The following is a 12,343-nucleotide window of genomic DNA, read 5'->3' on the forward strand; positions in this document are numbered from 1 at the left end:
GACAATTGGATTTTCGCCTTGCATGAACAATTTTACCTAAGAAACGTTTTTGTTAACTATTACATCATTGTGAATTTTGCTACCTTACAATCATTTTCATCAGAAAAATCATAAAAATTGCACAGCCATCGTGATCAAATTTCGCGCAATGAATTAACTTTGACAATTAATATAGGTTTATGTAAAGTTATTTCTCTTTTTAGTCAGAGGAATCATTATAAAACTAAACCACCACAGCTGTTTAAATTGTTATATAAATACTTGTATATAATAATATTTGTGTGGGAATCAGGTTCAACTGTTCGTGGACCTTTGTTGCCTCATCTTCAGTTCTTCCACCACGCTTTTGTTTTCCTATTAGTTATCTTTGAATACTTTTCATTAATAATATCCGTTCTTCCTTTTTTAACTTCCTGGATCTGTTTAAAAAATAAACCTGCTGTCCTTACCATTAAATCCACTTTTTATTACAGCAAAGCACAGGGCTGGGATCGAGTAGTGTAGTGGTTAATAGCCATTGACCACTGCACTGAAAGGCTTCGAGTTCCGATCTCGTCTCGGGACACTGTATATGACGTCTGTTCACAGGACTGAGCGTCGGAGTTTTTTTCTGGGTACCCCGGTCTCCTCCCCGTCTCCTCTCCTCCCAAAATCACATGTATTTGGAAATACTTTCCCACCAAACTAACCAACTTCTCTAGGCATTGCAGATTATGGACCTTGAAGATGTACTACAAGTAATGTCTTGTGTCCCTCTGCTGCAGGGTAATCATGGCTGACCAGATGAAAAGGCCGTAGTTTTAGCAAATTGAAACAAAATCTTTCAAAGTAGTATACAGGGCGAGAAAGTTGCACGCACTACGGCGAGTGAACAATTATCTGCAACACTGAACGACAAACTTTATTTCAACAAAAACAGAATTTTATTCAAATCATTCATCGGCATAATCCTCTTGATTTTCAATGCACTTCTCCCATCATTGCTCTCAGAAAAGAATCTCAGTTCTTGGTCCTTCCCCTCCCCTCTTGCTGTGGGACATGATGATGCAAACGAACGCAGATGGAGGGAGACTACAAGTTATGTTTATCCTCATCACTTTTATCGCCTGCCAAGTCCGCAAGACGACGAAAAGTGGATGACAGTGGAAGTGCCCGGCCTCTGAGCTGATGAGAAATGTTTAGAGCAGGGGTCTCAAACTCATATTAGCATGTGGGCCGCAGTGGAAAGTAACAGCCAGTCAGCGGGCCGCACCACGAAAAGAAAATGTTTTTTCATTAAATTTTACGAACACTACTGTCACTGCAGTTAAATGCTAAAATAAAGTTTTTATAATTATTAATTACATTTAGTGTAGTTTATTACATGCACAGGCAGTTTAGTTTATTAAAATAAGTTGACGTTGTCTCTGTCACTAATAACGGGGGTAATTTTCACTGCGGGAGTTAATCACCAAGCACAACATACATATACACCGCGGACGTGGCCGAAGGCCGCACAAAAATGTTTCGCGGGCCGCATTCGGCCCGCGGGCCGCGTGTTTGAGACCCCTGGTTTAGAGGCTTCCTGATGCTGCGTTTCGGCATCAACCTGAAAACTTCCAGAAGATTCCACGCATAAATCTTAAAACTGGGATTGTTGCCTCCTGCACATTGCACTTGTTGTTCTTCACTCTCCCTATCTCCCTCTCACTCTCTCTTTCTCTCTAAGATGTTTGCTTTTTAATCACTTTCATACCTTCTCTGTGTGTGTGCCTGCGCGCGCTTGTGTGTGTATGTCTTTCTTTTCTTAATTGCTGTTTTCTGTCTTTCCGCTACCTGATCGTCATCGTTGCAGCGGCAAAGCTATATACTCATCCCTGGTATCACACTTCCACATTTTTTGTGACTAAACAGTCGTAATCGTTACTCTTTTAATTTGAATTTTTCCTTCATCTAAAACCAACTGTTTCGTTTAAATTCTTTGCACTTATCATTCATGTTCACTTTGTTTAAATATGTTCTCTGTTTATATGAGTTATTTACTATATATTTATTTATATTTAGTTCTTTTTAAACTCGATTTCAGAACTGCGAGTCTCTGTCAAAATGTGGATGTGGACATATGTCACTCTGTGAAGACAACATCGTCTGTTTTCGTGTAACGGTCATTGTACCAGGGTGTCTATTATGTTTTGTGATATTTTGGGACAGTGCAGATATCTGTAATTTGGTCCACCGGTCAGTCATCTTACTACTGCAATATTCTAAGTATTCCCTCTCTTTCTGTTGCTTTGAGAACTGTAGTTGTTGTTTTTTTCATGTTGTAGATACCATATTTTTTTCATGTTTTTCATGTTCTACTGTTTGTTACAGAAACTAAACGTTCTCTTCTATGTTAATCTATTGCTTCCTAGCCCCTGGTTTCTTGTCAATACTGTTATAAAAGTAATTTATTTTACGAAATTACAATGTTTTAAGTCATAGTGCGGCTGATGTTGTTCTTACATAATCTTGAGAACACCTTGTTTTTTATATATACTTTGCTACTGTTGATGCTAAATTACTATGGTCTATAATCTGTGATACATTCTGAAAGAAAGATTTCTGGTTAAAACCCCTCGAACGAGTGAGGTGTTCAACTTTGGAAAATATGTAAGCACTAATGGCATGAATGTTAGTGGTAAACAGTTAAGATAATAAATACTTAACAGTATGATTACGAGGGCACCCTCAGAGCGAGACTTTTGGTTCGTGTTCCAAAAGGAGTAAAAATGAAATAAAAGATATGAAAAAAAAGTTTGTAAAATATGAACATAGACTCCAGATACGCATCTATATATATAGTTTTTTTTTTCTCCATAGTCACACAAGCACACACAAAACTCAGACTTGGATAATGAATACATCTTCATCAAAGAAAAATGCTGTTTGAGGGGAGCCTGAACCATTATTTAAAATGCAACTTGCGGCATTTCGTGTCTGAAATCAAACTTTTTTCACACCCACATCGAGGCTCTCCAGACAGCCATCCACATCAGACCATGGACATTGGCTGCCTTCAGGCGCATTGCGAAACTAAAGTCTCAGACCATTGCACAGCAGCCCTCAGCCCTGCAGCAACAAAGATGCACTCAACCGTGAAGTTGTTACACAAAGGGGAAGCAACTCGAGCATCAGTGGGACGCTTGCTTACAAAAGCAGAGCAGACGAGATGTTTGGGGAACTCGATCTCCTTGGCGCTTAGAACTGGTGTCATGCATAGCAAGTGGGTGGCAAGGATGAAGGCTGCTCAATCTTCCAGGAGGCGTGACCTGCTTCCGCTTCTGTGGAAACGGTAATTAGCAGCTTTTGTGTGGCGCATCCTGCTTCTTGCTTACCTAACCCGCAAAACAAGATGAAATTGTGTGTGTGTGTGTGTGTGTGTGTGTGTGAGTGAGAGAGAGAGAACTGAAATTTAATTTATTGGAAAGGTCTTCGGACCATTTCAAGGGAGGTGTCCATACAGTGCAACAATACAAAACAATACAATAAAGTATTCATCATGTGACACAAACTTCATAATGATTTACATTGTCAACTGTTAATTACGGATATATTTCGTACTTCGAATGCCTTATAAATATAGTTTTCTATATTAATTACTAAAGACTTGTTAACATTTGCTAATAACGAAAATCACATAGATACTGGAAATATGTTTTACTGATGTAAAAATTCACTGTAATTTGAACAGACGAACATAACACGCATAACACCTGGACAAAAAGGATGACAAGATATTAGCATTGTCCCTTTGGTTGATAACAAAACCCTAGCAATATGGCTTGAAACATAAGCACCCAGTCGAAAAGGTATTAAAGCATTGCGGATCCTGATGTGTTGAGCATCGTTCAGATACGTACATACGAAAAAGACAATTTAAATGATAAAAAAACTATCTACAGCTAAAGCTTTTGTATCCATTCCATGCCTGTCTTGATGCCAATTATCAACAAGAGAAAGCAAGAGAATGCGTGGGTCCCTAGCCAATCTAGCACATTATTGAATTATCTCCCTTAGCAGCAAGGAGGAGGTAACCCTTCGTTTTACCCACAGCACATCTCGTCAATAATGCTACACAAAGGCTTTAGGGACAAAGACAAGCCATTAGGCATTAAATATTTAATTCTTTGATCGCTGACTGGAACTACCCGTATCGCCCACAAACTGAGTCGAGCAAACTAATCGCCATTTACTTCGCCAAATTGGAAATTTCCATGTAAACATGGCTGTCACACTACAATACACCACATCCATGATTCTCAATAGCAGCTCAAATTTGTATTTCCTTCTTCCCTTCTTAAAGCCGTAAACCTTGAATGAAGACTGATAGATTGCCTAATCGTTTGAATGTTCTTTTGGACAGATGAAAATTGTCCTTAAATCTTATTGTCCTGTTGAAATTGTGAACTTTTCAATAAACGGAAAGGAATATATAAACCCATTATGGCTGTTTACATCATCGTCGTCGTCGTCGTCGTCGTCGTCGACATCATCATCCTCGTCGTCGTCGTCCCCATTATTATTATTATTTTTCAGTACATTTATAAAACGTAATTTCTTGAATGTGCTCACTTCGCTCAAAACAGGTTAGAGCACCCGGAAAAAACCTTTGTCATTCTTTCATATATATAAATATATCAAATCCCTCTTCCTCTAAATGTTGGAGATCCAATACAGTGACTGTCCTGTGTTCAGATCTCGTCTTGGTAACCCTGTTCTTTCGCTGTATGTGACATCTGTTGATAACATCTCATTGTTTGCAGTGATATAGCCCTCTCCCTTGCTCATCTGTTTGTTTTATAGTTTTTCATAAAGTTTCTAATAAGCCATAATCTTAATATAAGGACACAGTAATGCACGCTCCGAGAAAGTTGGAGGAAGGGATGAGAAACCCAAACGACATGACCTAATCACGTGGTCGACAATTGGTTGTTTTTTTTGTTGTTGTTGTTGTTTTTTTGTTGTTTTTTTTGTATGCATATTTTTGTATCTAGAAATCCGGATAAACTTGGAGTAAACTTAGGGTACAATAATATATGAACTTGCCAACCCTGGGCAGTGATATCAAAAGGGTGTTCCTTCAACGGAAGGTTACTTGCGCTGCATAAACTGAGCTTTTCTTGTAATTCAATGAGCTGGACACCCGTGTGTGTGTGTGTGTGAGATCTGCCACAAGGTTTAAAAATACCGCTCCTTTTTCAAAATAAACACCTTCTTTCTCAAATTAAAAACACGAGGAAAATTGTGTTAGGATAATGTCGAGCCTGATCTGATTACACTTCCCTCTGAAGCTGCTCGATAAAATTCAAGCGAACAACGCATCTCATAGAATGTTTCGTGAAACTGAACTTCATTTGCACAAGTGCGTTCTACGTCACGAGAATCAGTGCAGCTGTTTAACTGTCTACTGTTTGTGACAAAACTGTTTGAGACAGATGTCCTTCTCTGGACACGCTGACTTATTTATGACCACGTGTTATCGTCAAGCACCTGACAGTGATAATAAAAAACATGGAAGAAAAATAAATTTCATCCAGTGACTGACAATGACAGAATATTGGAGAAGAAAAAGACCCGGATGGACGGGTGTTACCATGGCGTCACGACCTTTTCGACGGGGCAAATAAAAATCCTGATAGGCCATGTCAGCTTATGAAAGAAAAACCTGTGAGAACAAGAATATTTCTCTCTCGCTCACTTATTCAAATTTCATTCTCCTCTATCAAAATCCCAAAACAGTGGATGGGAGACTTGAGGTATGATTCCACCGCGCTGAACGATATCAATTTTAAACACACACACGTACACACAAACGCCAGAGCACAAGAGGTCCTTTGGAATCACTTGTCTTTACAAGTGAAACCTTTTTCGAAAATTAGAAAGATAAGTAAAGGAACTAGCTTCTCGCAGTCAATCAGACTCAGGTCTGACCGAAAAGACAGACTGGGGACCACTATAGTAATCACTAGACTACTTGAGACAGACAAGACAAGCGTCGGCTCGACCACAGACTTCCATGAAGTTTGTCGTCTCAACTGTCATGAGGAAGAGAGACTGACTGTAGGAGGATGAGAAGAGTCTGGAAGTGATATTGAGGAATTGACAGTTGATCTTCGCAGGCTATCGTAATACCTCACGTTTCTCTGGTGAAGGAAATTTAAGGACACGTTCTTGCCACGTCGCTAATTCTTCAAGATACGAGTTTGTCTTCTGGCAAGGAAATATGTTTCCGTATATTTTTGTTATGCTCGTCTCTTCTTTATATTTTCTGATCTTGTCAGAAACTCGGTGGTTTTCTGCAGGGGACGGCGCTAAGGGAGGAGATTTCTGCACAGGTGGTGATTTAACCTGTTGTGCCTCGTTCTGAGGATAAATATGTTCACCACTTCTTGTCCTGGTCCCTGCTGGTGGCCGTCCAGGGGTCATGGTGGTTTGCAGATGAATTTGATTATTGTCTTTGTCTCTGTCATGCGAATTCGCTCTTTTTTCTGATTCTTCTGATCCTGTGTTTACCAGCCTGTTTGCTTCTTCGTTGAGAGGGAATCCACTGAAGTGCAATTTCTGTCTGCTCCTATTTTGATTTTACTGTATTCAGACGTAATCAGCAGGCGTTTGACCAAACAAACGAACAAACAAACAAACAAACAAACAAACAAACAAACAAACAAACAAACAAACAAACAAACAAACAAACGTTATAGCTAATGCAGTTACCGACTGGCCCCGTGACACGCTCCATAAGCTGCTTCTAAATATTAGGGCTGGAATGTCAGAATCTGTAAACAACATCAGTAATCATCCGCATAGCGATGCTTTTGTGACCAACGGACCGCATATGCGACGGTGGCGCCATCAGATTAAAATAACGGGGGACAATTTTTGTCCCTTTATTCTTGCTACAGCGCAATGCGTTACTCACGTGTTTGTGAGGGAACTGGTGTCAACAAACCTACTGCGCTGCCAGTAGTATGACAGTACAGCATACACAAGTCTTACAGAAGGTGTCTCCATTCTCAAGCGATTGTATAAAAATGCATTGATGGTACAAAAAGGTCGTCCTATGACCTGTTTGAGGTCGTTAAAAGCAAGCTTTACATGAGGGTGGTGCCCATCTCCTATCCCTCACTGCCTTACCTTCCCCCTGACCATGCGTCGACTGGTGGGAAGTGAGTTGCGCCACACGGGTATCGAACCGTAGCGCCTCTCAGTTCGGACGCAGTTCGGCCATCCGAAAATGGTAGTTTCTTGCAAAGTCCCTTTTATACCGTTGTTATAGCAACTCTGTGCATCCCCTCTCAAGTGCTTGTTTTGAGGTATTCAGCTGTCGATGAAGTAAACAATGTCTTCCTCGATACCCTTTCTGTCTCGTTACGCTTGACCGTACTAAAAAGAGAGGTGATCAAAGAAGACAGCCGACAAGAAATGGAAATTAGCAAACGGAAGCAGGATCTGAGTATATCTTGCCGCGCCTAGTGCTGTCGCCCAATATAATAAGAACAAATTAAGGTTGCGGGGATTTGGGGACTCTATCGATTAATGCTGAAATTTCGAAACGGATCGAAATAAAAATAATGTTGTTGTTGTTGTTGTTGTTGTTGTTGTTGTTGTTGTTGTTGTTGTTGTTGTTGTTGTTGTTACTTTCAAAACTATTTCATTCAAATTTCAGAAAGTTGTCACGGTCAACACTTTTTTACGCCAGGAACCTCTGAGCTTCTTAACCCTTTACCCACGTGACAGCTTATATATAACTTTTCACTCTATCTTGACCTCTCTTCACTCTAAAGATGAAACCTTCCTTCCTGCCTTAGACAGAAATACAGACGACAGATCAAACAGCTGCATAATCATCTCAACGCTGATCCAAAAACGCAAAGCTTTGACTGCAAATGTTTGCTCTTCACTTAGTATCCACTTCCAGTAGACAGAAAAGGGACGGAAGGACTCATTCAAACACCAACGGTTTCTGTCCTGTCTGCGCCTGAGAGGAGGATGTTCAATCGTCAGTGATCTTAGAGTACAAAGGAACCTCCATTCAGTCCTCCTGCGAGAGTGTTGCGTTTTCTTTACACTGTTTATCGTCTCCAGTTCCGGACAGAAACGGAAGATGAAAAATGAGTCTGAACTCTTCAAGATGGTCGATGGTTGCCAAACAGTTCACAGGCCTTTTACTATCATAGGCTTTTCTCCATTCAGTCTCAAAATCCGATGCTAGTTGTAAATCGAGTTTAAAGAAATTGAATGTAACGACCGGTTGCAGGTAATAGAAATGCCCGCAGGTGATATATGAATAATTTGGGGGTTTTCTTTAACGGTCTTGTTCATTTTCATGCACGAAATGTTTAATGCATAATGATACAAAACATTCCTCTGAATAGTTTCTGAATAGTTGCAGATATTCGGAAAACTGAATTATGGGATTGGGATCTCGTCTGGAGATGTTAAGCAGCCAGTCACGTCCAGCTACGTTTTCCTTCAGAAAGGACGAGCGCAGCTGCACTCATGTTCGCCGTTCATCACGCAGTCAGAATTTTGAGAAGGGGGACATTATTTTGGACTTGCACAGAGATGAGAGCAATCGAATTCTCCTCAAAAATATGTGTGTGTGTGTGTGTGTGCGTGTGTGTACCCGCCCGTGTGTGTGTGTGTGTGTGTGTGTGTGTACGTGCCCGTGTGGTTGGTTGGTTGGTTGGTTGGTTGGTTGGTTGGTTGGTTGGTTGGTTGGTTGGTTGGTTGGTTCGTTCGTTCGTTCGTTCGTTTGTTTGTTGGTTGGTTGGTTCATTTGTTCGTTCGTTCGTTCGTTATTTGATGACCTATTCTAGCTTATATAGTCTGTTAGATTTGTTCAGATTTATGAGTGTATACGAAGAGAAAAGGACACAAGAAAAGCTGAGGGCTTTTTTTTTCTTAAATATTGTCATCTAAAGGAAAATGGGTTATATGGTTAGACCTCAGAGATACCCCAGCAGCAATACCGTACTATGTTCGTCTAATAAATAGCTCGAGTCTGGCAACTAGTACAATTCCTGCGGGGGAAATATATATATAGAGAGAGAGAAAGAAGGAAGACGTAAGCCGAGAGAAGGTAACGACACTAACGGGATTGTCTTCCCTCTCTTGCCTCCCTTGGCAACTGGACACGACCTGCGTTCCTGACAGTTGTGAGGAATCAGCGCAAGAGAACTATCAGAACGGATCACGCGGTTTGTTGCGCGCTGTTCCTGCAACAGTCACTATTTTGCCAAACCCTCCATCAGTCTTCAGTCCACATCACGTCCTCGCGCTTCGCTCGTCTGGCAAGGTAGCTTCAGGGACGTCTAAAGGTCAGGGCAGGGGCGAGGGGACAGGCAAGAAAAAATGCCTTTCGGCATGCGACGTCTGGAGGTTCGACGATGACGTGACCATTTGGGGAATACCACGTGACCTCGAAGATGGGATTGTAGAGTATCCATAACGATCTGTTCATCGATGCGGACACGTCATTGCTGGAATAAATGTAGACGGTCTTGCTTTCTAAACCCTCCCCCTACCCCATGGAAAATGAGGAACAACAGTGTGCAAAATTCTTCAATGGCTTAAATAAGTTATTTAATAAGGATGTAAACAATATTTGTAAATAAAGCTAAGACGAGTACATAAAATGATGCAGCAGTGTCTGTTTTTGTTTTTGTTTTTTTGTTTGTTTGTTTGTTTGTTTGTTTTTTGTTGTTTGTTTGTTTGTTTGTTTTTTTTTGTTTGTTTTTTTTTTTTGAAGCGCAAGAAAGTATGTATAGGCTTGCCAAACTTAATTTTATTTATTTATTTTACAGTTAGCTCTCTTTCATTAATAACCTAATCATTCAATAGATAATTTTGAAAAGTGTGATAAGAATTTTAATAACTTGAGAGAGTACCCCTCATACTTTTATGTGCATTTCTTATACGATCATGACGTGTATGGTAGAATCCGTCTGAATTTTGTTTCTCCGGGTCCGTGCCTTGACAAAGATGCACAAAGGTCACTACCACTTTTTTTATGGTCATATAAAGTTAATTAGTCAGTCAGTCCGTCGTCTACATGGCAGATGTGATAATCTTCTACCCCATTCTTCAGTCTTATATCGATCCCCTTCAGTCTTAAGCAGTTCTGCTTCGGAGAAGCAACCCACCCTCCAAGTGAACTGCTGAACTGAGCACCATGCTTGGTCAAACTGTCTCAGGCTTGTAAATAATTCTAGAAAGCTCGACCTTGCTATTTAACTAGACAACCACTTTGATTGAGACACGGGACAGGCATTACAGAGAGAGAGACAGCACATTTATCTGAAGATGAAACTTTCCAGAGACAGGAAAAGTAAATAAAGACATGGTTCAGGACTAGTTTCCCAGGACCAGACGCCATAGCCAACAAGAAAGATTTTTCATCTTGGGTTTTGTCCTCGTTTTTCTTTCACGCTCCAAGAAACACTGATTCCGCCATTTCGGGTGGCTTTAGTTTCAATCTCGCGTTGGTTACGATGAAATCACTAGAGCATATAGCAGATGGGTTATTAAGTGTAAGTAAGTGCACATTCATCGAGGCTGGTATTGATCCTTGACAAAGTGTCCCTCTTGATAGAGAATCCCACCACTATCTCTACCCCGAGCTGTTCTTGTAGAAATCCTTAGATTTTGCAGCATGGGTAACCGTTGCCTAATGAGGGGTTGTCAATGCTTTAGGAACCGATTCATCAAGAGGAAAAAAAATTAAGATTTCTGCTTTCTCAAAAGCTCTGTTTGAAAAACATCTTTTCTGTCAGTGTTGTGCCTCAAGAGACCGTTTCACACAGTTTTTGTTTATTATGACCACATGCAGATAAACCCACTTTTATGGATAAAACATCAGGGGAGCGAAATTCTGTCAGCCAGGGGCCAAGTCTTCATTGAGAAACGCAAAGAAATCCAGTTATGTGTTGGTTTAATTTTTAATTTGCATGCACAAGCTTCGGACAAAAACAAAATTATGCTTAATACAGATGTTATTGTTTATTTATAAAATTTTCTTGTTTTGTTTTGCTAATATAGTCTTTTAAATTGTCCACTTCATGTCAGTAATTACTGCCATACATTGCCTAAGTATACATTTCCTCTGACTGAATTCAAAGTGGTCTTCCATCTTACAGACAGAAATGGACAGGGTGGAATTATGTGGTCGAATACATTGGCACACTCTTCGTGATAAAAAGCAGAACACAAAAAAAGCTACAGAAGAAGGAGGGAATATATTGTGTCCTGGGACGCATTCTTAGCTCTCGTGTCTGTAGACGGATCGAATTTTTAATTATGGTCCGCTAAGCAAAGCGGATGAGTTTGTCGTAAACATGTTAAAGTCAGGACCAAGTTATCGAGCAGTCGTAAACTTTCTCTTTCGGTTTTTTTTTTTTTTTTTTTTTTTTTCTTTCTTTTGGTCTCTGAGCCAGTTACACACTGTTGCAAATGAAACCTTGTTTTTGTCTATGGCTTTGTTGCCCTTCATGGGTTACCAACCTTGCACAAATATTCGTTTCTCTTTCCATATATGTATATCCCATACAAATAGACACGCGCGAGTACACAATTTCTCTTTCACACACACACACCCATCACGGACGTGTACAGGTGGACTGTCTGTCTGTCTGCCGAGACCAACGCTTAGCCTCTTGCGAAGTTTTCCGCTGTTAGTCTCGGCGAGCCTAAACAAAGAATGTGACTAAACCGGAAGCTTCGTACACTCCTGCCTCGTTTTAGTAGTTAACTGGAAAAAGGTGTCTGCCAGCAGTCCAGTAATACAAGTTCGTGCACGCACACAGAAACACACACAAGGAGGACTTCCGAATCATCAATAACTATATTTGAACAAAACTTAATTTGACTTCTTATTTTTCTAGGCTATTTTATTTCTACTAAGACATCTGCGCCATCTTGCCATTACTGTAAGTTTAGATGTCTGTGCCAGAAGAGTCGATTTCAGACTCCGATTCCTTCTTCTGCAGTTGCTGTGGAAAGTTTTGATGTTATCAAAAAGTTTTTGAGCTTTCACAGCAAGTCTGTAGGCAGGTCTGATACCTCTGACACTGTGCATCTCCACGATGCTCACCTTACAATGACCATTATCGTGATGTTCTAACAAGATTTCTGTGGATGGGGCGATATTTCTGTCTGCGAAAGTTAGGCCATTGCACCAAAGATTGTGAGTTTAGCCTCCATATAAACGTCATAATAACTTTCAGCTACTTTTTGAAGCAAATCTTTATTGACTTTCGAAGATTGCATGCAATGACAAGGCTGCAGAATGCATCTAAATAGAGGGCATTAATTTTCTTCGCAA

This window comes from Pomacea canaliculata, linkage group LG1, assembly GCF_003073045.1.
Source record: "Pomacea canaliculata isolate SZHN2017 linkage group LG1, ASM307304v1, whole genome shotgun sequence".
In the NCBI taxonomy this organism is placed as follows: Eukaryota; Metazoa; Mollusca; class Gastropoda; order Architaenioglossa; family Ampullariidae; genus Pomacea; species Pomacea canaliculata.